This window comes from Giraffa tippelskirchi, chromosome 3 (genome assembly GCF_054371585.1).
Source record: "Giraffa tippelskirchi isolate mGirTip1 chromosome 3, T2T-mGirTip1v1.2.pri, whole genome shotgun sequence".
In the NCBI taxonomy this organism is placed as follows: domain Eukaryota; kingdom Metazoa; phylum Chordata; class Mammalia; order Artiodactyla; family Giraffidae; genus Giraffa; species Giraffa tippelskirchi.
In genome coordinates this window covers 125808477-125835088 of record NC_137277.1, presented here as the reverse complement: position 1 = coordinate 125835088, position 26612 = coordinate 125808477, and the positions used below count along the sequence as shown (strand labels likewise).

Genomic DNA, 26612 nt, shown 5'->3' with positions numbered 1-26612 from the left:
TATACACGGGCTCAAAAGTGGATGAATTGAATGTTAATAATACTTTCTTTCTTTTAGGAAAAAAGTAAATCTAAATAGATGTTCTCACATTTTCCTTCTTCACCCTAGAGCATCACCGTGGTGGTGCTGTCTGGACTCTGGGTGCTCTACAGCACCACCTTGGGGTGCAGTCTGAACTCTGGGTGCTGCAGGAGTTAAAGATCATGGGACCTAGGCAAGTGGAAAATACTTCTCTCTTGCTCTCGCACCCCTGACACCCAAGTTCCCAGTTGCCTTCCTCAAGGCATTCACTATAAATATATGGCCAACAGGGGGAAGTTCTCCCGTATTTTTCATTATAAGTTAATTTATTCAAAGGAAATGTATTAATAGCTACTATGCCCCAGGGGCTTCCCAGGGGCTCAGTGGTAAAGAATCCTCCTGCCAGTGCAGGAGACATGGGTTCGGTCCCTGGATTGGGAAGATCCCCCAGAGAAGGAAATGGCAACCCACTCCAGATTCTGGCCTAGAGAATCCCATGGCCAGAAGAGCCAGGTGGTCTCTAGCCCATGGGGTCTTGAACAGTCAGACACAGCTGAGCGACTAGGCACACACACTCTGCACCAGGCCCTGTTTTAGGTGCTTGGGGTCTTCCCTAATGGGACTCCACATGCTGTTGGGAGAGACAGCTAGTAAACAATTAAACATTCTGCTGCTGCTGCTGCTTAGTCGCGTCAGTCGTGTCCGACTCTGTGCGACCCCATAGACGGCAGCCCTCCAGGCTCCCCCGTCCCTGGGATTCTCCAGGCAAGAATACTGGAGTGGGTTGCCATTTCCTCCTCCAGTGCATGACAGTGAAAAGTGAAAGTGAAGTCGCTCAGTCGTGTCCGACTCTCTGCGACCCCATGGGCTGCAGCCTACCAGGCTCCTCTGTCCATGGGGTTTCCCAGGCAAGAGTACTGGAGTGGGGTGCCATTGCCTTCTCCGAATTAAACATTCAATATATAACTAAATGTCAAATGGTAATCAGTGCAATGAAGAAAAATAAATCAGGGTAAGGTGACAGACATTATAGGTAGATGGGGAGTGGGGAAGGAGGAGACACAGACAAAGATGAGGAAAGGTCCCTGTGAGGAGCTGACATCTGAGCAGAGATCTGGGTGACAGGCCAGACTCAGTCTCTGGGAAAAGCACTCTAGGCAAAGGGACCGTGTGTTGAAGTAAGAATGAGCTAGAATAAGATGAGGTCAGAACTAGATCATAGGGGATTGTGGAGACCTGAAGAGGAATATGGTTTTACTCAACTTGATAAAAAAAAAAAAAAAAAAACACTTTGAAGGTTTTAACAGGGAGAGGGTGGGGGGTAGGGGGATGATGTTATTTAATATTCCTTTTAACTGGATGCCTTGGGCTGCTGTGTGGGGATTAGATTGAAGGATGGAGGCAGGGAGGCCAGTGAAGTAATGAAAAGGTTGTTAGCCTCATCTAGGCAAGAGGTGATGGCTCTCCTGAGGATGAGAATGATGGAAGGGGAGGGATAGTTGGGATTGGAATTTATTTTGAGGGTAGACTCAACACAGCTTTCTGATGTATTATTCTGAGCAATGAGTGTGTGTATGCATTCTCAGTCATGTCTGACTCTTTGCAACCACATGGACTGCAGCCACCAGGCTTCAATGTCCATAGAATTTTCTAGGCAAGAGTACTGGAGTAGGTTGCCATTTCCTCCTCCAGGGGATATTCCTTACCCGGGGATAGAACTCATGTCTTCTGTGTCTTCCGCATGGGTAGGCAGACTTTTTACCACTAAACCACCTAGGAAGCCCATTCTGTGCAATACAGGTATATATTTATAGTTTCCACCCCCTCTTTTTTTTTCATTGTTTTGTTTTTTTTTTTTTGATGTTGACCATTTTTAAAGTCTTCATTGAATTTGTTACAATATTGCTTCTGTTTTATGTTTTTTGGTTTTCTGGCCAAGAGTTATGTGGAATCTTAGTTCCCTGACCAAGGATTAAACCCTTGTCCCTTGCATTGGAAGGTGAAGTCTTAAACACTGAATCACCAGGGAAATCCCTGCCCCATTTTTAAAAAATTTACCTATATATAAAAAATAATTTTATTTATTTATTTTTTACATGTTTTTTTAAACTGTGCTGGGTCTTTTTTGCTTTGCAGGCTTTTTTCTAGTTGTGGCAAGCAGGGGCTACTCTCTAGTTACAGTGCATAGGCTTCTTATTGCCATGGTTTCTCTTGTTGCTGAGCATGCTCTGGGCACACAGCTTCAGTAGCTGTGGCACATGGGCTCAATGGTTGTGATACCCGGGCCTTAGAATACAGGCTCCATAGTTGTGGTGCATGGGCTTAGTTGTTCCAAGGCATGTGGGATCTTCCCAAACCGGGGATCAAACCCACGGCTCCTGCACTGGCAGGTGGATTCTTTACCACTGAGTTACCGGGGATACTTCTGCCTCTGTTTTTAAAATGCAAACAATAGCTTAGTATACAAACTACTCCACATTTTAATTTTTGTCACTTGATATTAGACAGAGATTATTACATATCAGTCTGGACTAAAGGTACTTATCACTTTCTTCTCTGTCTTTTTTCTTTCAGTTTTTATTTGTACTTAAGTGAATATGCACATAATTTTAAAGGCAAATATTTCTTTGTGACTTTCTGTGGAACACAGAAGGTCCCCTCACATATCATTTCCTCCTTCCCAGAGGCACCAGTTTCACCTGATTATTTTGGTATTTGCTCCATTTTTCTAGATAACATTTCTGCATTGCTATTTCTTGACTTTCCAGTTTCAGATATGATCTCTTGATTTTCCATTCAGGAAGAGGAATGGAAGAGTAGGACTCAGCACTCTTTTATCCTTCCTGCCCCACTACTTGTACCCACTTTTTATACTCATTTTTCTCACAATTTGGTCAATTTTTTTTTTTTTTCTTTCTGGCTGCATGGCATGCCATGTGGGAATATTAGTTTCCCAACCAGGTATTGAACCCATGCCCTTTGCATTAGGAGTACAGAGTCTTAGCCATTGGACCACCAGGAAAGTCTGGTCAAATTTTAATTTTCATTTGTTCAATATTTATTATTGACTGGCTGATTTATGACCAATTAAACACTAATTAACACTAAATCTGTTGCAGATTGTGGTTAGTTTTATTTCCTAACAACATCCTGTTATCCTCAGAGTTAATAATGGCCTGTATTTTTTTCTTTGCTTAATTATCTTTTTTATTTGTCTTGAATTCAACACCAAAATCTTTAACAGCTGTCTAAATCTTCCCTCATTGTTACATTTTACTAGTTTCATCTTCTTAAAGAATTTTTTTCTGGAAACTTCTGCTAAACTCTTTAGTAGATTGCTAACAGAAATGTCCAACAATTCCTTTTCTAATAGCCATGCTCCTTGCTCTGCAACTTTAAGTACACTTTCTACTTTGATTCTTAACTTGACCATGTGATTCTCCTTGGCCAGTGAAATGTTAGCAAACATGACATAGTAGTTGGAAAAGATCTTGGGCTTTGGGTTGTTGGAGTCCTGCTGCCATGTTAAAAGCAAGGCTTACCTTCTGGATGAGGAAAGAATTATAGCTTAGCCACTCTAATGGCTCTAGCCACCATCACCACCTCTCAGACGTGTGAGTGTGGCCATCCGGAACAAATCACCCCCAGCTAACCTGCCAACTGACCACAGATACATGAATGATCCTAGCTAGGATCAGCCAGAAGAAATGCCCAGAAAAGCGTGAGCCAAAGAGTTTGTTTTAAGTCACTTCATTTTAGGTTTATTTGTTATACAGCATTAGGTAGCTGATACAAGCTACAATATGGATTGGTTTGCTGTGGGGGTGTAACTATCACCTTGGGATTCTCTTGATCACTGCTCTGAAACTGTCTTTTGCTTTTTTCCTATATGGGGTCTCTTGTTTCCAGTAACCCACATCTTCCTTTTGAATGGTTTCATCCAGTGACTTCCCAAGAAAGGGTATATGATAAGTAAATTGTTTAAGATCTTGCGTATCTAAAAATGTCTTTTTAAAGAAATTCTCATATTTAAATGATAATTTGGCTGGGTGTAGAGCTCTGCATGCATGTTCAGTTGTGTCTAACTCTTTATGACCCCATGGACTCCTCAGTCCATGGATTTTTCCAGGCAAGAATACTGGAGTGGATTGCAATTTCCTCCTCCAAGGGATTTTCCCAACCCAGGAATCAAACTCACATCTCCTGCATTGGCAGATGGATTCTTTACCACTGAGCCAAGTTGTTAATTATTTTCCTTAAGAATTTTGAAAGTCTTCCTCCATTGCTTTGTAGCTTTCAGTGCTCCTGTTCAGAAATTAAAAACCTATGTCAAAGGCTGATGAGACCACCACTCAAAGTCTTAAATAAAAGAGTGAAGCTGGATATACTGCTTGCTATGGTAAAGGAGAGCTAGGCTGGTCAGGCATAATTTCTCCAAGCAAAGCAGACTGCTAAGCTTGTCTGGCGTTTTGGGGAAGCACAGAGTTCAGGGACTGGTGGATTTTCAGAGGCTTCAGTGGGTTGCCATCTGCAGAATCACAATTCCTTGGATGTGTTTATTGGAGTGAGTCCATCCCTCCTGGGCCAATGATCAGAAGTGAGCAACTCATGCTGATTGCTGGTTTGCAAAGGCATATTCTTCCAGGGTGGGGTGGAGGGGGAAGGTGCATTTGATTGATTAAAAGAGTTTAAAACCATTTTAATGGCTACTTGTTACCATGACTATAGAACAATTGCCTTTATCCATGTTTGAGGGAATATTTTTATTCTCACTGATTGCTGATCCTATGTGTATGATCTGGACTGTTTTTCCTCTTTACAGTCTTGCCGGATCTTCTCCTTGCCCTAAATGTTTGAAATTTCACAATGTCGTACTAGCGTGAATCTGTTATCACTTGGTAAATCTTTCAGTCTGGAAATTCAGATTATTAACTATCTCTCCTCTCCATCTTCTCTTATTTTTCCTCTTTTTTTAATGCTAATTTTTCCATGATCAGTTTCTTAATTGTCTTAGAGTTTTTTTAAATCTATTTTCTGTCTTCTTTTCTTTTTGCTGATAAAATTCCTTCACTTTATATTTTAAACTTTCTATCAAATGTTTTTATTTCTGTTACTGTATTAGATTTCCAAGACATTCACTATGTTTTTGGAACATTCCACTTATTTACTTATTTGTTTATTTATTTAGGGGCAGAATTCAATAAAGGACAGAAATGGTATGGACCTAACTGAAGCAGAAGATATTAAGAAAAGGTGGCAAGAACACAGAGAACTATACAAAAAAAGATCTTCATGACCCAGATAACCACAATGGTGTGATCACTCACCTATAGCCAGACATCCTGGAATGTGAAGTCAATGGGCCTTAGGAAGCATCACTATGAACAAAGCTAATGGAGGTGATGGAATTCCGGTTGAGCTATTTCAAATCCTTAAAGATGATGCTGTGAGAGTGCTGCACTCAATATGCCAGCAAATTTGGAATACCCAGCAGTGGCCACAGGACTGAAAAAGGTCAATTTTCATTCCAATCCCAAAGAAAGGCAATGCCAAAGAATGTTTAAGCTACTGCACAATTGCACTCATCTCACACGCTAGCAAAGTAATGCTCAAAATTCTCCAAGCCAGGCTTCAACAGTACATGAACCGTGAACTTCCACATGTTCAAACTGGATTTAGAAAAAGCAGAGGAACCAGAGATCAAATTGCCAGCATCTGTTGGATCATCAAAAAAGCAAGAGAATTCCAGAAAAACATCTACTTCTGCTTTACTGACTCTGCCAAAGCCTTTGACTGTGTGAATCACAACAAACTGTGGAAAATTCTTCAAGAGATGGGAATACCAGACCACCTGACCTGCCTCCTGAGAAATCTGTATGCAGGTCAGGAAGCAACAATTAAAACTGGACATGAACAACATACTGGTTCCAAATCAGGAAAGGAGTACATCAAGGCTACATATTGTCACCCTGCTTATTTAACTTATATGCAGAGTAAATTATGTGAAATGCCAGGCTGGATGAAGCACAAGCTGGAATCAAGATTGCTGGGAGAAATATCAATAACCTCAGATATGCCGATGACACCACTGTTAATGGCAGAAAGCGAAGAAGAACTAAAGAGCCTCTTGATGAAAGTGAAAGAGGAGAGTGAAAAAGTTGGGTTAAAACTCAACATTCAGAAAACAAAGATCATAGCATCTGGTCCCATCACTTCATGGCAAATAGATGGGGAAACAATGGAAACAATGGCAGATTTTATTGGGGGGGGGCTCTAAGATCACTGCAGATGGTGACTGCAGCCATGAAATTAAAAGACGCATACTCCTTGGAAGAAAAGCTATGACCCACCTAGACAGCATATTAAAAAGCAGAGACATTACTTTGCCAACAAAGGTCTGTCTAGTCAAAGCTGTGGTTATTCCAGTAGCCATGTATGGATGTGAGAGTTGGACTATAAAGAAAGCTGAGCGCCGAAGAATTGATGCTTTTGAACTGTGGTGTTGGAGAAGACTCTTGAGAGTCCCTTGGACTGTAAGGAGATCCAACCTGCCAATTCTGAAGGAAATCAGTCCTGAATATTCATTGGAAGGACTGATGCTGAAGCTGAAACTCCAATACTTTGGCCTCCTGATGCAAAGGACCAACTCATTGGAAAAGACCCTGATGCTGGGAAAGATCAAAGGTGGGAGGAGAAGGGGACAACAGAGGATGAGATGGTTGGATGGCATCACCAACACGATGGACATGAGTTTGAGTAGGCTCCAGGAGTTGGTGATGGACAGGGAAGCCTGGCGTGCTGCAGTCCATGGGGTTGCAAAGAGTCGGAGACGACTGAGCGACTGAACTGAACTGAGAATTGTTCTTTTTCATAGTTAACAGTCATTTCACTTTGTGATATTTTTGACCTTTATTGTGTCTTTAGTTTTTCAACATTACTTTTTTCCCTTAATTTTATTTTCTATCTTCCAGGTTAGCTTTCTCAGATTTCTCATACATAGTGTTTGTACTTGACAATATTTATGTGTGTGATACTAAAATATTGACTGGAAGCTCTGAGGATGTGAGAGATGGGCTAGTCTGATGTGAATTTTCCTGTATGAGCATCAGGGTGGGCTGTTTAATGGGGAAATTTGTGATGTCAGTATCTTTCCAATGTCATGGGTTTCATCATGGACTGGCCATATTCCCAGAGAAGATTCTTTCAGTATCCTGCCATGAGGGTGAAGATCTAGCTTTCAGTGTCCTGGACTCAGAACTGAGAAAGATCGCGTGTTATGTCTCCAAAGCAAATATACATACAGTCATTTATTCCCTTGTTGATAGTCCTGCTCTCTCGCCCTCAACTGCACTGATATTCTTCCATGCAGACCATCTATTTTATTTCATTCTAAAGATAAACTGTCACTCTGCCAGCTAAGGAAGAGGCAGTTTCTGGATGCTGTTTGGATCTGGGGAGGAGTCTAAGGATCCAGTTCCTTCTAAAACAGTCTTCCTAACAATCCTTATTAAATCTATACCCCTTTTATTTTCACTTCCACAAGGACCTACTGCCATTAGTTTCTAAGTTTTTGTTGTTGTTGTTGTTGTTGTTTTGTTTTTTGCTGTCAAATGGCATGTGGGATCTCTTCTTTATCCCTCCTTTACTTCTTCTTATTCTCTTGACAGGTTTGCAAAAGCTACGTTGTCTTCCAAGAAGGCATCCCCAACTACTGCAGCATCCCCCACCCCAACCTTCTTCTTCCTGAGGTTTTAAGCTCCTCAAGAAAAAGGACGAGGTCATCCCAACTATTGTGTGTCCTCGGTGCCTGGCACATGGTGTCCCACAGTAAGTGTTCAGTGAGTGAATAGATGGGCCCCCCCCTTTTTTGGTTGCACTTTGTGGCATGTGAGATCTTAGTTCCCTGACCAGCGGTGGTATCTGTGCCCCCTGCAGTGGAAGCCCAGAGTCTTAACCACTGGACTTGCAGGGAAATCCTAATTTCTAAGTCTTTGATTCTCTGTAAATCAGATTACTTCTTAGTATTCTCTATTGTTTGATTGAATTCAACTTTCTCAGCTCTTTTTATTCTGTCCCTATGTGTTTATCTGCTATCCAACTTCCAAAATGCTCCCTTTTCTAGCTCTCCATATATTGGATTTAAGCCTTAAAATATCCCTTCACTGGTTGTGTTAGCCCACTAACAGAAGTGCAAGTCAAAGTACATGTTAAATCTCATCTCTTCACACAGAACTTGCTTTTTATTTTCTATTTATGTGAAGTGTGATAATGGCTTCATTATTGAATCTAGCTTATAATTTATGTGAGATCAATCTAAAACTGATATGTGAAAGATGACTTCAACTGCAATAAGCTTAAAGCAAAGCTCTTCTTCTTAACACTACAGACAAGAAAAAAATAATTTGGCACTAACCCAGTGAAGGGGGACACATAATTATAAATCAAGATGAATATGCCTGGGAATACTCTTTCCATTCATTTCTATGCCCTTGCTAAATTGCAGATTGTGTAACAACCTTAATAAGAAAATTCCTAAGCCTGTGCAAACTTGTGGGAGAGGTGTGGTCATGCATAATCACACACTAAAATCTGCCAAGGCAGTGCATACTATAGAATTCATAATTTCCATTTTTATTCCACACAGTAGCTCAAAGCCGGAAACAAACGTGTTCATGAATATGTGTCAGGTTGATTACTTTTTCCAGTTGTACCACAAGTTTAATACAGGCTTCTCAACAATCTGTTGCTAGAATAACCTATTTACTAATCTTATGATAAATCACACACGAGGTAAATTAATGTTGCTGTGTTAATTGCAACCATTATTTTTTTTCCGGAACTCTGCTCTTCTGCAGTCTTTTGAGGATGACTGGGTTTCTTAGCTAGAACCAAGCCAGACAACAACACACTGTAGCACTGCAAGACAAAAATAAGCAGAAAGTACATGTGAGCTGTTATTTAGTTATTCCATCTCATTCTGAAGTGACCCTTATTTGCTCCTGAAGCAATTGTCTGCTCTCCTTTCTTTGATTCTGCCACCTCTTGTAGGTGGCCTTGTACCTTACTGTGGTCTTTTCTCACTTCTATCCTCTTTCATTCCTAAGCAGTGTTTGCCAAGATTACTCAGACTCTCTTTACTAAAAGGTAACTTACAGGGACTTCCCTGGTATCCAGTAGCTAAGACTCCACACTTCCAAAGCATGGGGCCCAGGTTTGATCCCTGGTCATGGAACTAGATCTTGCATGCCACAACTAAGGGCTCTCATGCCGCAACCAAGATCGATGATCTCACATGTGGCAACTAAGACAATGCAACTAACTAAATAAAAATAAGTATTTTTTAAAAAGGTAACTGACAAAACAACTCAAACATAATGAGCTTCAATAGGAAATCTTGATTTCCCACCTTAAACCCAATCCTTCACTTCTTTAACCATACATTAGTTGATAATAATAAAAGCTTATATAGAAGATTTATTTAGCTAGGTGCTAAATACTTTTCACATATTAACTCTTTTTACCATCACAATAACCCTATGAAATAAAATCTATTATACCCATTTTTGTAAATAAGAAAACTGAGTCCAGAGAATTTATGTAATTTGCTCAAGCAAAAATCCCTGGTCAGTGGCAGTCCATATATGTGAACTGTACCCCCATTCACCCAGTTTCCCAAGCCAGAAACCTAAAAATCAGCATTAATTTCTCTTTCTCTTTCTCTCTATATTCTTACCATCTTAGGCTAAGCTACCATCGTTTATCGCCTGGCCTGGTGTACCAGCCTTCCAGCTATTTCCATTCATGTTCCTTATTTTTCATATAACTGGCATGTGAATTTAATAAATCCATGATCATAATGAAAGATTTTTAACAAACTTCTTTCAAAAACTGACTTCATACCATCAGAATAGTTGTATGAATAAAGATGTATTAATATCTTTATGGTGTGGACAACACAACTAACAAACCAAGTCTGACAGACATTTGTGGAACACTGCCCCCAAACAAAATAGAGAATACATACTCTTCAACAAAACTTGGAACATTTACAAAACCTATGTCATAGGCCACAAAATAAGTTTCAATAAATTACAAATAATTATTATCAAATAGACTACAATCTTTGATCACCATGAAATAAATTTACAAATCAGTAACAAAAAGATCATCATTTTCTCTGCTGTTTTCCCTTTACTCTTCCCCTATGAAAGGGAACTACAATTCCCAGGCTTCCCTGGGCTCTGATAGTGGGAGGCACTGACAGCACTGACCTAGATTAGGAGGAAGAAAGGGAAAAGGAAGGATGTTTCTTGGTTCCTGTAGATTGTCTCTCTTGGCTCCCAGCTTCTGTTGGGCAGTCCCCACTTTGGCTGTAACTCACTTCAGATGGGTTCAGCTTTAAGCTTGGATGAAGCCACCTCCTTTTGTTGTCCCCGCAGGCATAGAATTGGTAATGAATTCCTGCTGTTGCTAATCTCTGGATTGCCTCAGTGTCCCCGGTTGCCTTCTCAGTCTGTGGCCACCACAATCAATTCTCTGTATTAAATTTCTCTCTAGTCAAATCTGTATATCTATAGCTATATCTATCATGACCAATACAACCCCAGATACTTAGAAACTATGCTAAATAATTCATGGGGTAATATTTAGAAATGAGGAATTACACAATCTATGTATCACCATTTGGGGATGTTGGTAAAGAAGTACTTACAGTGAAATTTCTATCTCAAAAAGCAAGATCTGATGTTGACCCTCCTCCAAGTTTGGCTAACTTGTCTGTGCTATATTCACCACTCTTTAACACTTTTCCTTTCTTTTACCAATTCTGTATCATTCTTTGATTTTTGAAGCAACTGTCACTCTGTTGAAAACCTCCACTGGGGACTTCCCTGGTGACCCAGTAGCTAAGACTTGGCGTTCCCAATGCAGGGGGTCCAGGTTCAATCCTCAGTCAGGGAACTAGATCTCATGTGCCACAAGTAAGAGTTTGCATGCCCCCAACTAATCATGTACCACAACAAAGGCTGAGAATCCCGACTGCCAAAACTACTACCTGGTGCAGGCAAATAAATAAATGTATATAAAAAAAAAAACCCTCCATTGATACTCGCCTATTAGCCTTGGAAACAATAATTTCATCCTCTATGTCTGCCTCTGGCACTGACTTTATGCTGGTTTCTATACCCTAACATTTGTATCCCCTGCCTTGCCTTTTCTCCTGAGCACCATTTCCATGTTCGAAATTGTGTATTAGACATAGCATACATTTTTCAGAACATCAAATTTGACTAAATTCATCATCTTGCTCCCCACCCTCTAGAATCTGTTGTTTTAATCCTCTCTCTGACCCTGTTACTTTCCCAAATAGCCATCCTTGAAAGCTCAGACATCTTCAAAGCAGACACTGTATCTCTTTCACAGTAATATGTTTTGTTCCAAGCAAAGAACCTGATGTGGAACAAGTATGCAGTCAGTGTATTTTGAATCATCAGAAGACTCCACCATCTTTCTAATTCCATATCCTTGTTTTGTATATCTCGGTAATGCCCTCTCATATTTATTCTCTTTATGTTTTCTATTTTCATTGTAACTCGTTTTCTTGACCACTCACCTGGAGAGAGGCACAGGATAGGCTGAAATTCTGAGAGTTAAATTATAACTCATCTGAAACCCTGAGAGTGAAATTATAGCTCATCTCATAATAGTGTTCAACAAAAGCCATGTTAAAAGCAAAATGCTTCTAAGTCAGTTAGAAGGGTAAGACCTGACTGGGGGTTCCAAATGCTGATAACATAATGGAGAATGTGTTGATCCGATGGGAAGTTGGTATGTGGAAAAGACTGCAAAGGCTAATACACCAGCAGAGCCCCTTCAAGTTCTTTCAGGATACTTCCCTGTCCCAGGACTCAGCTTCCCCCAGGGATGCATGTAGCCCAGTTGGTTCAAGTTTTTAGCATAGCTGGATTTAGCTTCTCTAGAACCAAATCTAACCACCCCCTACATTTCTGGCAGTCCCAAAGCTATTCCTTTAATTGACCAGGCTCAGAATGTAAAAATTATTTCTGACTCTTAGTCCTGTCTAGTCCTCACATCTTCCTGATAGATCTTTTTTCATTCTTAGTCTCTTTCTTTCTCTTATTTCACTCCTCCTTTTTCTCTGCCATCCATAATTAATAAGGCACTCATTAAAATAAACCCATAACATCCTTCAGTTAGATCTCTTTGCCTCTTTCCACCCCTCCTAAGAGTCCTGCCCTTGGCACCAGATTTCTCATCCTTTTTTTGGCGGTGCTGGATCTTAATTGTGACATTCAGGATCTTCAATCTTTATTGCAGCATACAGGATCTTTCATCACAGCATGCGAACTCTTAGTTGCAGCATGTGGGATCTAGTTCCCTGATCAGGTATTGAACCTGGGGCCCCAGCATTGGAAGCACAGAGTCTTAGTCACTGGACACTAGGGAAGTCCTGATTTCTCATCTTTTTGTTGCCTTTCACTGTGTAATGCCCTAAGACTAAGGAATGTACAAACATTCCCAGCAGACTTTCCATCCTGGCATTTCAAATAGGCACCGCCTTCCTCAGCAAACCCAGTGGTTCCCCTCTGGCCAGCGTCACTGTGGGTTTCAGGCAGGTGGCATTTTCTGTCCTCCCCTGAACAGACAGTGTTCACACTCCTCCCACTTCCTTTACACTCAGGGTGCCCAATCACAGCCACACTTCAAAGTCCCATCTCCTCCTAAAAACCTCTGCTGATATTCCTGGCTGACACTGATTCATTCTTTGTCAGGCCTTCTTCAGGTGCAAGGACATTTAGATGAGATGGATTTGCCATGAAGCTAATGAGGCTTCCAGGCTTCCCAGGTGGCGCTAGTGGTAAAGAACCTGCTTGCCATGCAGGAGATGTAAGAGATGCAGGTTCAACCTCTGGGTTGGGAAGATCCCCTGGAGGAGGGCATGGCAACCCACTCCAGTATTCTTGTCTGGAGAATCCCACGAGCAGAGGAGCCTGACAGGTTACAGTACATAGAGTAGCAAAGAGTCGCACATGACTGATATGACTAAGCACACACACACACACACACACACACACACACACACACACACGCACACACAATGAGGCTTCCATTTGAAGGTTCCCTTCTTGGGAACTGTAGACCTAATTTTTACTTATACTTTACTATTTCTTCTGAAAAAAGATCTTTCAAGTTGTAAAAGCCTGAGGTCCTACATAGTGTGGATCTGTCCCTGAATTTGGGCAGTTAATTATATTCTTTCCTTTCCCTGAAGCATTTTCTAATTGATTAGTGTTAAACAAATTTGTTTTCCAAATTTGGTGTGAGCTTCTTGCTACATAATGTTGTCTAATGTATAGTGTAGTAATTAAAAGGGTCATCAGTAGAGTCCTTCAGAGCTATATCCAAAATTATCTACCATTTCTTGCTCTGTTGCATGTTTTATTTCTCCACTTGATTGAGCCTCAGTTTCTTTATTTGTTAAATAGAAATGATTATAGCAAGGGCTACATTATGACTTTCTGAGGCCCAAAGGCATTTTGCCCTCATGGATGTTTACTCCATAAAAAATATTATAAATTACATTTTATGGCTGTAAGAAAAACTAATATCCAGGGAAGATTATATTCCTTTATTTCCCCCTTCTGATTCTAAAAGAAACCTAAACATTTTCATGGACCTGTAAAAGCACTGTGGGTCCTAAGCGTTGTACCTAGTGAGCATAATGGATAAGTTGGTCCTGATTACAATCTCCACAGAAGGTAAGTCTGGTAAATAATAAATGAAACAGTGCATGTGGAGCATTTAATAAAGTGCATGACATGTATTAAGTGCTCAGTAGATGGTAGCCATTATTACTGGGTTGGCCAAAAAGTTCCTTTGTGTTCTTTGGGTTTTTCCACGAGATGGTACAGAAAAACCAGAATGAACTTTTTGGCTAACCCAACATTTTTGTTATTGTCATTATTTCATTCCTCTTTTATATCCTTCACAATGAATAACAGAAAATAAAAGCTTACTTGGACTTCCCTGGTGGCTCTGGGGTAAGGAATCCCCCTGCCAATGCAGGAGATGTGGTTTCCATCCCTAGGTAGAGAAGATCCCTTGGAGAAGGAAATGGCAACCCACTCCAGTATTGTTGCCTGGGATATCCCGTGGACAGAGGAGTCTGGCAGCTACAATTCATGGGGTCTCAAAGAGTTGGACATGACTTAGCAACTAAACAATAACAACAAAATCAGTTTGACTAGAGCATATTTTATACTAAGCTATCTGTAGTCTTATACGATAAACTTAGGCATACTAAAAATTTTAAAACTTTGAGCAAAAATCGACTGGAACTTGGCCACATCAAACCAGAAATGGTTAGGAACCACTTTACAGACAGAAGTTAAGGGAAAAACTTTTATAGAGAAAAGGTGGAAGCAAAGCAAGGAAATGATTTGATTGGTTATAGTGTTAGGTGGTTGCCTTATGCAGGGAAGCCTAGTTGGCTGTTTGTGATAGGTTGTCCTTAGGTTTTGATTTTTTCAGCTGGATGCATTTCAGCCTTAGGTTTTGGTTTGCTTACACAGACTACTAAGGTGTGATATTAAAGCCACCTCAGTCTAATGGTCTCCTTGTTTAATTAATCTAACAGTAGCAATAGGTGTTGGGAAACAGAATTATCACTTAATTGTATATTGTAATATACAGTAGCAATGAAAGCATTTATTATCTTTGCTTATGTTTCCAGATTGGATGCACACCCTGTATTTACAAAAAGTTACTACGTGCCAAGAAGGTGCTAAGATACCTTTAGGTTGAATTTCCCAACAGAGACTCTTAAACACTAGAATCTTGGACTCTACCCAAGAGATTCTAGCTCAGTGGCTCTGGAGTAGGACCTGAAAATAAGTATTTTTAAAAAAATCTGACTCCCATGGTAATTTTGAATAGCGGCTAGATTTGTTGGAAATCATCATAGGCAAGGACAGTGGTGGCTTAAAGGATGGTATGTGGGGCTATAGCTAACCTCTTCCCAACTCTGTAACACCCACCCCCCAATCACTGCAAATAAAAATAATATGTCTGCTATGCAAATTCAAGTTCCAGTCAAGTCCCCTAGGCACTCTCTTTCTGACCAGATTTCATCTTTAAGCCTCCTTAGTAAAGTAATTTTGGAGTCACCAGCAGAAGATATATAATCTTGATGACAAATTGAAATTATAATGGATTAACCACACTTCAGGCATACAAAAACGGAGTCAGGTGGCCATTGAGGATCTGGTGTCAGACACATCTCCACACCATGAGAACCTGAGCTCTATTTGAACTGTACCAGACCCAAAGACACTACCAGTTGTATTCAAAACAACACTTGCCAGCTGCAACCTTGTGGTCTCAAGTTCTCCCTTTGTAACTAGGCAACCTTTTCAGGCTCCAACCAATTCTTACTTAATAAGCACCCTTACTTCTTGCCAGCTCCAATTGTAATTCTTGAAAAACAATTCAAGTAACTCATAGTAATCTTCAGTTTTCTTCCCTTATAAGCCAGCCATTTTATAGTCTGGCAGAACACAATTCAACTGCTTCTTGAATCTGTGTATCTTGCAGTCCTAACAAACCCCAAATTAGCACTTTTTAATTTCAATCAGTTCTCTGTTTCTAAAACTTGATTAACAACCCCTATTCTAGGAACTTCCCTGGTGGTCCAGTGGTTAAGAATCCCCCTTTCAATGCAGGGAACATCAGTTTGATCCCTGGTCTCAGAAGATCCCACATGCCATGGAGTCACTAAGTCCGAGAGCCATAGCTACTGAGCCCACGTACCACAACTACTGAGCCACACACCCTAGGGCCTGTGCTCCACAGCAAGAGAAGCCACCCCAATGAGAAGCCTGAGCACTGCAACTAGAGAATAGCCCCACTTGCCACAACTAGAGAAAGCCTGCATGCAGTGATGAAGACCCACTGCAGCCAAAAAAAACCAAAAAACAAAAAAACCTATTCTAGCTTTTAAGGAGCTTCCAGGATAGATGCACGTACAGCACTAGAAGAGAACATTTTCAGGACTGAAAAAGTACTGCTGGCATTGAGCATTCAGAGGAGGAGGAAGAAGTCACTATAGGCTGAGGTTTTGGGAGTGGCCTCACAGTGAAGAGTGACAGCTGATTCATGAAGGAAGGTAGAACTAGGATGTGTCAAGGCCAGGAAAAAAGAACACAGGACTGGGTCTAGGAATAAAACTGGTTTTGCCATTCACTAGCTTGGTGTCTTTGAAAATGAAGATACAGAAAAATATAAATCTGTCAACATCTACTCTAAACAAAACAAATTTGGTATAAGAATATTAGTATTTGAAAAAATATAATTTAATGCAAAAAGAAGGATATAATATTAAGATAAGGAATTGTCTACCAGGAGGATAGAATCATCACGTACTTGCATGTATTGCCCCCTTGCCCTCCCAAAAAACAGCCTTGAAATATGTTAATCCCCAAACTGGGAGAATTTAAGACCTCTCTCAGAAAATGATGGATCAAGCATTTAAAACATTAATAAGGATAATGAATAATTGATTTGAACAACAAAAAGGGGAAACTGAAACACAGAGCTTCAGTGAAATAGCTTGTCCAAGTCTATATAGCTAGTGACAGAGCAGAGATGCAAACACAGGAAATCTTCTATTGCCAGCCTGCGGCTAAAGTGGAATTATGAAAATGAATTTACATAAAAGTATTAAAAACAAGTCAATTAAGCATTCAGTATTCAACGCAACAAGTTCAAAAATAGATAAATCCCCCAAAGAGGAAGCAAACAAAAACTCTCAGCACCCAAAGCTGGTTCTTTGAAAAGCATATAAAAATAGGTTTCTTTAAATATTGACAGAGAAGCTGACAGAGAATGAAAATATGAGAGAAAGAGATGTGAGTAAAGAAAGGGACATAACTAGAGAAATATCAGAGACTTTTAAAATTATGGGTGAATAGTATAAGGAATTTTTTACCAGTAAACTGAAAACTTAAAGTGTATTTTTTCTAGAAAACAAAAATTAACAAAGTTGCAAAAAAAAAAAAAAAGATGAACCAATACCCAATAAAGAAATAGAAAGTACTCAGGACTCTTCCAACACTCCTCTTTTCACTTACAAAAAGAGAAGGTATAGAAGATTTTATGGTGAATTTTAAAAAACCTTTAGAGAAATGATAATCCAAAGTTTTAAGAGATTTACAATTACAAGCAGAAAAAGGAAGGGGAGAAAAGCCATGAACTTTATTTTATGAAGATATAACTACCTTTACACCAAAATGGGACAAGAGCAATACAAGAAAAGGAAAGATGAAATTTTTCAAGGTAAAATTAACAAAGAGGTCTTTAGTCTGAGATCCAGTGAAATGTGTTTGCTATGTAGAAGTAGAAGGGAGAGGGAATCTTAACTCAGTGAAACTGCTGGGTTCTCCTCACTGACTAGTTTCCCAGATTATGAAGAATGAGGCATCCTCCAACATGCAAAGGTAATTTTTTAAATTGGATCCTTCTATGACCTGAAGAAATGAGTTTTTACTTCCCAGTGCCATTACCATTGATACTTTGCTGTTCTTGACCTTAGGTAGAGTGGAACATGCATAAGCTACTGGTCACCATTATAACCTCATTGGGATACCACACAGTCAGTTCTCTACAGGTAATCTAGTATTAGAAACTGCAGGAGTTTTGTGAGAACCAATGACTCCAAGCTCCTTCTACAGCAAAGCTTCAACTAGATCAGCTATTGCACAACAGGACTGCTTTTGATTTCAGCTGCTTTTGTTCCTCCTCTTTGGTCACATGCCTTATTTTTTCTATTTTTATAGCCAACAGTTGGCTAAGTAGCAAGTTCACAAAAGGTACTTGCAGGGTGTCATTTGTCAAAAGCTCTTTTAGTTTTAATTAGTTAATTTAGTCTTCTTTATGCTGTGGATAAAAAGGCTCTTTGTATCAGAGAGATGGTACTTAATATGTTTTAGCTTTTCCTGCTTTTCAACAACAATCAAATTGATAAGAGTTTTAAGAGCCATTTCATTTTATAGCATATGTATATAATTATATAATTTGCTATTTGCCTATGGAAGACAGTATTGAATATTCGTTAGAAATAAAGGCTTTAGAGTCAGAAACGATGGGATTTAAGTCTTGGCTCTAATAGAAAATGGTGTGGAAATAAACACACCCGGTTGTTAATAGAGGTTACCTCTGGAGGCCAGCAGGCACTCCACTTTTACTTTACCCCCTCTGGATTTAATTAGCATTTTAACTTTTTTAACTTGAAAAGAAGAGAAGGGAAGGAAAGGAATAGGAAGAGAGCTAATTCTGTGACCAGAGGCAAACATTTCTGCCTCTCTGTACTGCAGGTTACTCATGCATTATATAGAGAATATTGAAGGATTATTACAAGGAATACAAGAGATTAATGCATATAAAGCATTTTGCACTTCACTTGGCACAAATTCAGCATCCAATAACTGTTCACTGTTACCCCTAGGCAAAATACTTAACTCAATATTTGCCATATAGTAAGTGCTCAAAAAATGGTAAGTAGTCAAACAAAATATGATAAATATTCCTTTTTTCCTCCAGTTTTATTGAGATATAACTGTATAAGTTTAAGGCATACAACGTAATGATTTGACTTACATTCATCATGAAATTATGACCACAGTAAGTTTAGTGAACACCCATCATCTCATATAGATAGAAAATTAAAGAAATAGAAAAAAAACTTCTTTGTGATGAGGACTCTTAGGATTTACTCTCTTATAAGTATGTATATATAACATTCCACAGAGTTAGTTGTACATTATATCACAGTGTTAGTTGTACATGTAAGATAAGTACTTACGTATCTTATAACTGGAAGTTTGTACCTTTTGACTAACTTTCATCCAATTCTTCCTTTCTCTTCCCTCCTCTGGTAACCACAATCTGATCTTTTTTCTATGAGTTTGTTTCTGAAATAAATTGGAGCTACAACACTGTTAGTACACGACACAGTGATTTAGTATCTCTATACATTTCAAAATTGTCACCACGGTAAGTCTAGTTACCATCTGTCACAATACAAGATATTACATAGTTATTGACTATTTTCACACACTATACGTTTCATACCCATGATTCATTTATTTTGTAACTGGAAGTTTGTTCCTCTTAATTTCCCTCATTTATTTCTCTCCTCTTATCCCCACCCCCCCAAATGATAGGTATTCTTACTATGTATATTTTTGAATTTTATTTTTCTTGTTCTTGTCTATGTCTGGAAAGTTTTCCGTGTATTTTGCTTTGAGTTATTTGCAATTGGTTCTTTGTTTTAAAAAAAATAAAGGCCCAAATTGAGGGGCAGTTTTTGAAGTGGCCTAAACTCTTCAAAAGTGTTAATGTCTTAAAAATAAAGATTGAGAAGCTATTAATGCTAATTTTCTGATATATGTCATTGACTATTCATTAATATCTGAAATCATGTTAAAATAATTAGTTACTGAATAAATGTAGAAACCCTGTGGTCCATTGCTAATACAATATAAACTGATGTGACTGCCCTGAAAGATAATTTGGCCACATCTTTCAAAAACAGAAATGAATATATCCCTTGACTTAGAAATTCCACTTCTAAGAAATTATCCTATAAAGACGCTTCCATTTGTGTGAAATGAAATGATACAAATAAAACAATGTATTCATTGTGTGAGCAAAGTTTAGAAACTTGCTGGACCATCAGTAATGCGATACTTAAATAAATTATAATACACTCAATGGCACCCCACTCCAGTACTCTTGCCTGGAAAATCCCATGGACGGAGGAGCCTGGTAGGCTGCAGTCCATGGGGTCGCTAAGAGTCGGACACTACTGAGCGACTTCACTTTCACTTTTTACTTTCATGCATTGGAGAAGGAAATGGCAACCCACTCCAGTATTCTTGCCTGGAGAATCCCAGGGACGGGGGAGCCTGGTGGGCTGCCATCTATGAGGTCGCACAGAGTCGGACATGACTGAAGCGACTTAGCAGCAGCAGCAGCAAACAATAGAGTAAAATGGACTTAATACACTGTTTTAAATGTACTTTTCTGCAAAGAACTCCAAGAGAAGGGAAATTAAGAGAATAAGGCAAAGTACAGAACATTGCATAGAATATGCCCCCATATGTGTGTGGGGAAAATATATGTGTGTATGCATATATATGCATTGATTTTTATATGCATCTATTTATACTTTATATTAAAATATAGTAATATATACATTTGTGGGGCTTCCCGGGTGGCACTAGTGATAAGGAATGTGCCTGCTGATGCAGGGGATGCAAGAGATGCAGGTTCGAACCCTGGGTTAGGAAAATCCCTTACAGTAGGAAATGGCAACCCGCTCCACTATTCTTGCCTGGAAAATTCCATGGACAGAGGAGCCTGGTGGGCTGCAGTCCATGGGGTTGCAAAGAGTCAGACATGACTGAGCAACTGAGTACACATGCATACCTATATTTGTATACTTATATATGTCTATATACATACTTTTTAATACATTGATATATGTATGTATTTGTAAATACATAGTATACTTCTAATGATGCTTTTAAAAAAAATTGAGGACACTGTTAGCTCCAGAAAGGAAACTGAGTTACTGGGAGATAGAGAGTGGGTACAACTTATTTATCTTGGTATGTACCATTTTGTATTTTGTGCAATGTACAGGTATTATGTATTAAAAAAACACTAAAGAATAGCAACAATGCAGAATGTTGAAGAGTTGATATTAAATCAGTTGAAAGAACTGAACATTTGTTAATAATATGAGTATAAGCAGATGGAAAGAGAACTGTACTGAACCAAATATAGAAACCATCTACTGGAGAAAGTCAGACAAACATGGCATGTCCAAAAATCTGTTTCCAGTTTAAAGCTTTTCATGGAGTAAGGATGTTCACATGACTCATTTCTTCATTTTTTTTTTTTTTTTTGGTAAGACTAAGGTAAAGGGGTTAATTTTATTGTATTTGAATTAAACTTTAATTAAAAATATAATGACTTTTTAAGAGGTTAGTAATGATGACTCATTCATACCATGGAATACTGCTCAGCAATAGATAGAAAGGAAGTATTGATACACACACAAGTTGGATGAATCATCCAGGCATTGTGCTTATTGAAAAAAGCTTGTCTCAAGAGGTTACATGCTGTAAGATTCCATTTATATGGCTTTCTCAGAGACAAACTGTAAAAAAGAAGATAGATAAGTGGTTTTTGGGGACTGGGAGTGAGTGACTATAGACGGATGATAGGAGAGAGTCTTTTTTGGAGGGTGGATGATGGGATGGTTCTGTATCCTGACCATGGAGGTAGTTGCATGAATCTATACATGTGTTAAAATTCATAGAACTTTACCTCAAAAGCAAAAAATCAAAATAACTATATAATAATATACAAACTAAAAATGTTTTAGGTTAAAACACACTCACACACTTAAATGTGGGGGTTCTTGCAAGAGCTATCTCTTGCAAGATAGCTAGAACTCTGCTAGAGTTCATAATTTTAGCATTTAAAATTTGCTTCTATACCAAGAGTCAGCAGGGTTTGGCTGGTGATTTGATATTGCGATCATATTGTCCTATTCAACATGACAACCCTAACCCTCTCCATGATTCTCTCAGAAAGAGTCAGGAAGTATTTAATAATTCCAGAGTCTCATCATTACAGGAACATGGTGGCTACACATCATAATTTCCCTCCTATGTGAATGCACCAGCCAAGTTGACATTGGTGGGTGGTCATGACACACCCTGTAACACAGTTTTATGGTTCATTGTTACAACACACCTTAGGTGCCAGTATGAAGATGACTCAACGGAAGTAAAGAACCAAGCATTCCAGGGCAGTGTCAGATCTGAAAAAGCAATCCCAGCACAAGTTCCTTGTCTCACAGTGGCTTGGCAACTTCACGTCTCTCCAAGGTAGAGAGGAAAAATCAAGTCAAACGGGCCTTCCTGAAACATGGCATGAAACACCACATGTCATCTTTGTCCCTGGAGGAGACACTAAACAAGACTTGTTGAGATAAACTATTACATATTCTCCCCATTTCTCACCTAAGCAGTCAGAAATTAACTATCTTCTTGAAGACATGGAAAGAGCAAAACAGCTACCTGGCATTATTATATTTCCCCTGCTGGTAATTCTTTCATAGCCTACTTATTTTACACATTTCTTCTAGACTTCAACTCAAATAGCTCTAGGAAAATCCACTTGTTATAGAGCAAAATGGGCTGATGGTTCGAATTATCCATCCACAGAGGAAGAAATGATCCTGAAGAGAAAGCTGCATAAAGTATTTCCTGGTTGAAAAGGCTCTGGAATCAATGTTTAGAATTTGAATCTCAACTCTGAAGTGCATCAGCTGTGCGATCTTAGGTAAGTAACTAAACTTCTCTGGCCTGTTTTCTCTCTGTTCATTACAGGTGCTAAAGGAGCCTACTGAACTAGGGGTAAGATTAAATCACATAATGGCTATAATGCATCTAGTAGGAGGCTTGTGTGTATGCTTGGTTGCTCAGTTGTATCCAACTCTGCAACCCTAGGGACTGTAGCCCACCAGGCTCCTCTATCCACAGGATTCTCCAGGCAGAAATACTGGAGTGGGTTGCCGTTTCTTCTCCAGGAGATCTCCCCAACCCAGGGATCAAACCTGAGTTTCCTACATCTCCTGCATTGGCAGGCGGATTCTTTACCAGTGCACCACCTGAGAAGCCCAATAAACAGCTTAGTGAGGCTTAATGCATATTCAGGACGTGTGAACCGTTTTTACATGCTAAGTCATTAATGTGACCAGGAAGGGGTGGAACTTTCCAGGAAGGTGTTTAAATTCCTTTTGTTGCCCAGTTCGTCTACTGTGTTTAGAGTGACCTGCAACATTCCCAGGGTCTGCTGTCTGCTTCCCTGTTGGCATGGTGTCCTGTTCCCTCATGTCCTTTGCTGATCTGCCAATCAATCTGGGAATCTAATCATCCCAGAGTTGTTAGTGACTTTGACTTCTCCACTTAGAGAATGATGGCTTAAGAAGTGTACATTAGGCTGGGAGCAGCTGGGGCCAATCAGCAGTCTTCAGGTAGCACCTCTTACCACACAAGTCAGCCCCACAGCCTGGGCTGTGACCCCTTTGTGAACTGGCCACCACCTTGCACTCCCTTCTCATGGTCCAGGGTCCTTGTACACACTTGATGATACTCAACTTTCTGCTTCCCTTCCTTTTCTCTCCTTCCCTCCCAGATCAAAGTGGAATAGGGCTCATTAAAGCCTTATAGGGACAGTGCCAATGAAGAACTTTCCAGATCTGGGCTTGGTCCAGAGAAGACTCATTAATAAAGATCAACTGGGAACTTCTCTGGCAGTTCAGTGGCTAAGATTTCACCTTTCAATGCAAGGAGTATGGGGCTCAATGCCTAGTTGGGAAGCTAAGATCCCACATGCCTTGCAACCAAAAAACAAAAATTTAAAACAGAAGCAATATTGAACAAATTCAATAAAAACTTTTAAAAGGGTCCACATCAAAAAAAGAAAAAAGAATCTTAAAAAGATTGAATATACACTCCGGGAGCCTATAGGTAGCTGCTGCTTGCATTGATGTTTACTGTTTATTGCTTCCTCATAATCTTTGAGTGTCTATCCTGCCAATTTTAGGAAGTCTAGGGAAAAATTCCTATAAATGTTTATTTTCTACCACATAATATATTTACTATTTGGCTTGAAATTTTGATTTTTATGTTTCTTATGAAAATATAAATAAAATTACTGCTGTTTTCAGGCCAAACATAGATTATTGTACAACAATCTACTGTGTATAAGAATATCACACAAATTGGAAGGGTTAGTCCTAAAAGAACTTGACACAACACTATAATAACACAGTATAATAATGGAACTAGGAATGAAAAAAGAATCCATTAAGTCTTCGGAACCTGTGAATATGTGATGGTACACAGCAAGGGGGAATGAAGAATGCAAATGGAATGAAGATTGCCAAGAGGCTGACTTCAAAGAACTGAGATTATCCTGATTATTTGGTTCAGCTGCATGAAATCACAAATTCAGGGAGGCAGCAAAGGAAGTTAGGCAGAAATTTGAAGGAGCTTTACAGGAAACCCTGCTCCTCTTCTCAGCAGATTTCTCCAGCTATTGTTCTATTAGTCTCTCTCCCTTCATTGCTTAACTTATTGAAAGAATTGTCTATGTTCTCTGCCCAGACTTTCCTCACTTCTCATTCATGGCTTAATCTATGATGTTTTTGCCTTCATGTTGTATTGAAATTGTGTTTCCTAAGGTCACCAATTACCTCCTTGTAGCTAAATCCAGTGACTATTTTTTGCCTTCTTCTCTTAGAGATCTCTGATAACTCCTCTGTCCTAAGATAATTTTACTTACTTTGATTTGTGTGGTTTTACACTTCCCCACTTCTCCTTCAACCTCTCTGGATGTTCCTTTTCACTCCCATTTGAGGTCAGTGCTTCCCTTGCCTTTCCCCAAATAATACTTATGATTGGCCTTCCACTTCTTCTACAGACTATTAAAAATCATCTACATCCACTATCTCAATGAGAAAGCATATGTTGATGACTCCTAAATATTAAATATCTTCCAGCCCAAAGTTTCCACCTGAGTTTCCAATCTTCACATCCATGTGCCTTCCAAAACCTCCACTTGGTTGTTTCAAAAACACCTTCATTTTAGACTCTGATACTCCAATATGGGTGCAAATGGTTTATTTTGTGTGGGGGGGGGTGGGGGGGGTTGATCTCTGGAGGCCTTCTAAGGGAATGAGAAATGAGACAGGAAAAGAAAGAGAATCAGCAGAGGATGTGTCAATGAACCGCTATCGTGGTTGATACCTGAGGCTTAGTCTCATGGGACCCTCTAGACACTGGATGGAAGATGTCTCAGAAATGGTGTGTAGAAAGACAAAAAAAAATTCCCCTGCAGTCCAGTGGTTAGGACTCGGTAGTTTCATTGCTGAGGGCCCAAGTTCCATCTCTGATGGGGGAACCGAGATCACAAAAGCTGTGTGGTGGAGGCAAAAGGAGAAAGAAAGCTGAGATTGTGATTCATCAGTTCCTGTACCTCACTGTAGTTGGTCATTCTTGGGACATTAACTCCCTGGAACTTTGGAGCTGACTACATGTGCCCTAAAGCAAAACTCACTTTAGTGAGCAAGGAATGACCTCAGGCAGAGAGATACAGACACTTTCTTCACATACAGGAACTTGTTGTTATTGTTCAGTCACTAAGTCATGTCTAACTCTTTGTGACCCCACGGACGTCATGCTTTCCTTTCCTTCACTATCTCCCGGAGTTTGCTCAAATTCATGTCCTTGAATAGTAGGCCTCAGGGACATGAGTAGGCAATCACCAGTGTCCACTATACACCTCAAATCAACATGTCCTAAACTGAATTCCAGATCTTAGACTCAAATTTTGCTCTTCCTTCTGGGTTCCCTATTTCAGTAGATGACCCCACTATCAACCTAGTATCCAAGCCAGAGACTTGAACAATCTCAGTGTCAGGCTAGAGTCCCTCCTCTCCTTTCCTACACCATCCACATAATCTCTGTACCATGTCTGGTCAATTCTACCTGCTAGAATTTTCTCAAATCTGCCCTCTTGTACATTCCACAGCCAGTTCATGATCTCAGAGGACCACTGTCTCTTACTTGGATAGCAAATAGATCCTGCTTTGGAGTTTTAATCTCCTATCTCCAGACTTTTTCTTTCTCAATCTGTTTTCAACATAGCACCCAGAGTGGCCTCCAGAAACAAATTCAATCATGCCACTTTCCTGCTAAAAATTATTCAATGACTTTCCATAAAGATAGAGGTCGCACTTCCTAACATGGTTTGCTAGACTTTCCATGATGTTGCATTTGCTTACCCCTTTAACCTCAAGCCACATCTCTTTCCTGTTCATTTATTCCCTAAAAAACACAAAAACAAAAACATTTAATCTCCTTCACCCCTGCATGTAACTTTATATTCTCAGTGCTTTCAAATATGCCATACACTCTCCAGCCCCCTGGACTTTGCTCATTCCCTCATCCACTGATTAAGTCCTGCTGTTCCTGAGATCACAATTCCAGGTTGATTCTTTTAGGAAGTCTTCCCTGATTTCCTCCAGTGTAAGATTAGTTAGGGCTTCCTGGGTAGCTCAGCTGGTAAAGAATCCACTTGCAATTCAGGAGACCCCGATTCGATTCCTGGGTTGGGAAGTTCCCCTGGAGAAGGGATAGGCTACCCAATCCAGTATTCTTGGGCTTCCGTGGTGGTAAAGAATGGTAAAGAATCCGTCTACAATGCCAGAGACCTGGGTTCAATCCCTGAGTTGGGAAGATTTCCCTGGGGGAGGGCATGGCAACCCACTCCAGTATTCTTGCCTGGAGAACTCCAAGAACAGAAGAGCCTGCTGGGCGACAGTCCATGGGGTCGCAGAGTCAGACGTGACTGAGCGACTAAGCACACACGCACATAAGCTGAGTACCCCATGTGTCTTCAGTTTGGTATTTCTCACACTGAATTGTAGGCTG

At 39.8% G+C, this 26612-nt stretch overlaps 1 long non-coding RNA gene across 2 annotated transcripts in view; it reads left to right on the top strand.

Moving 5' to 3' along the window:
- LOC145541808 (uncharacterized) overlaps positions 1-23532 on the top strand; it is a 67964-nt gene extending 44432 nt beyond the window's left edge. Inside the window, exons 2-4 of one of the 2 annotated variants that reach the window (XR_014079304.1) lie at positions 5210-6705; positions 7689-7848; positions 22338-23532. This is a non-coding gene — a long non-coding RNA (uncharacterized LOC145541808). Of the gene's footprint in view, positions 1-5209; positions 6993-7688; positions 7849-9762; positions 11115-22337 lie in introns of those variants that run through there. The other variant, XR_014079303.1, reaches the window with a different exon arrangement.
- The last annotated feature ends 3080 nt before the right edge of the window (positions 23533-26612 follow it).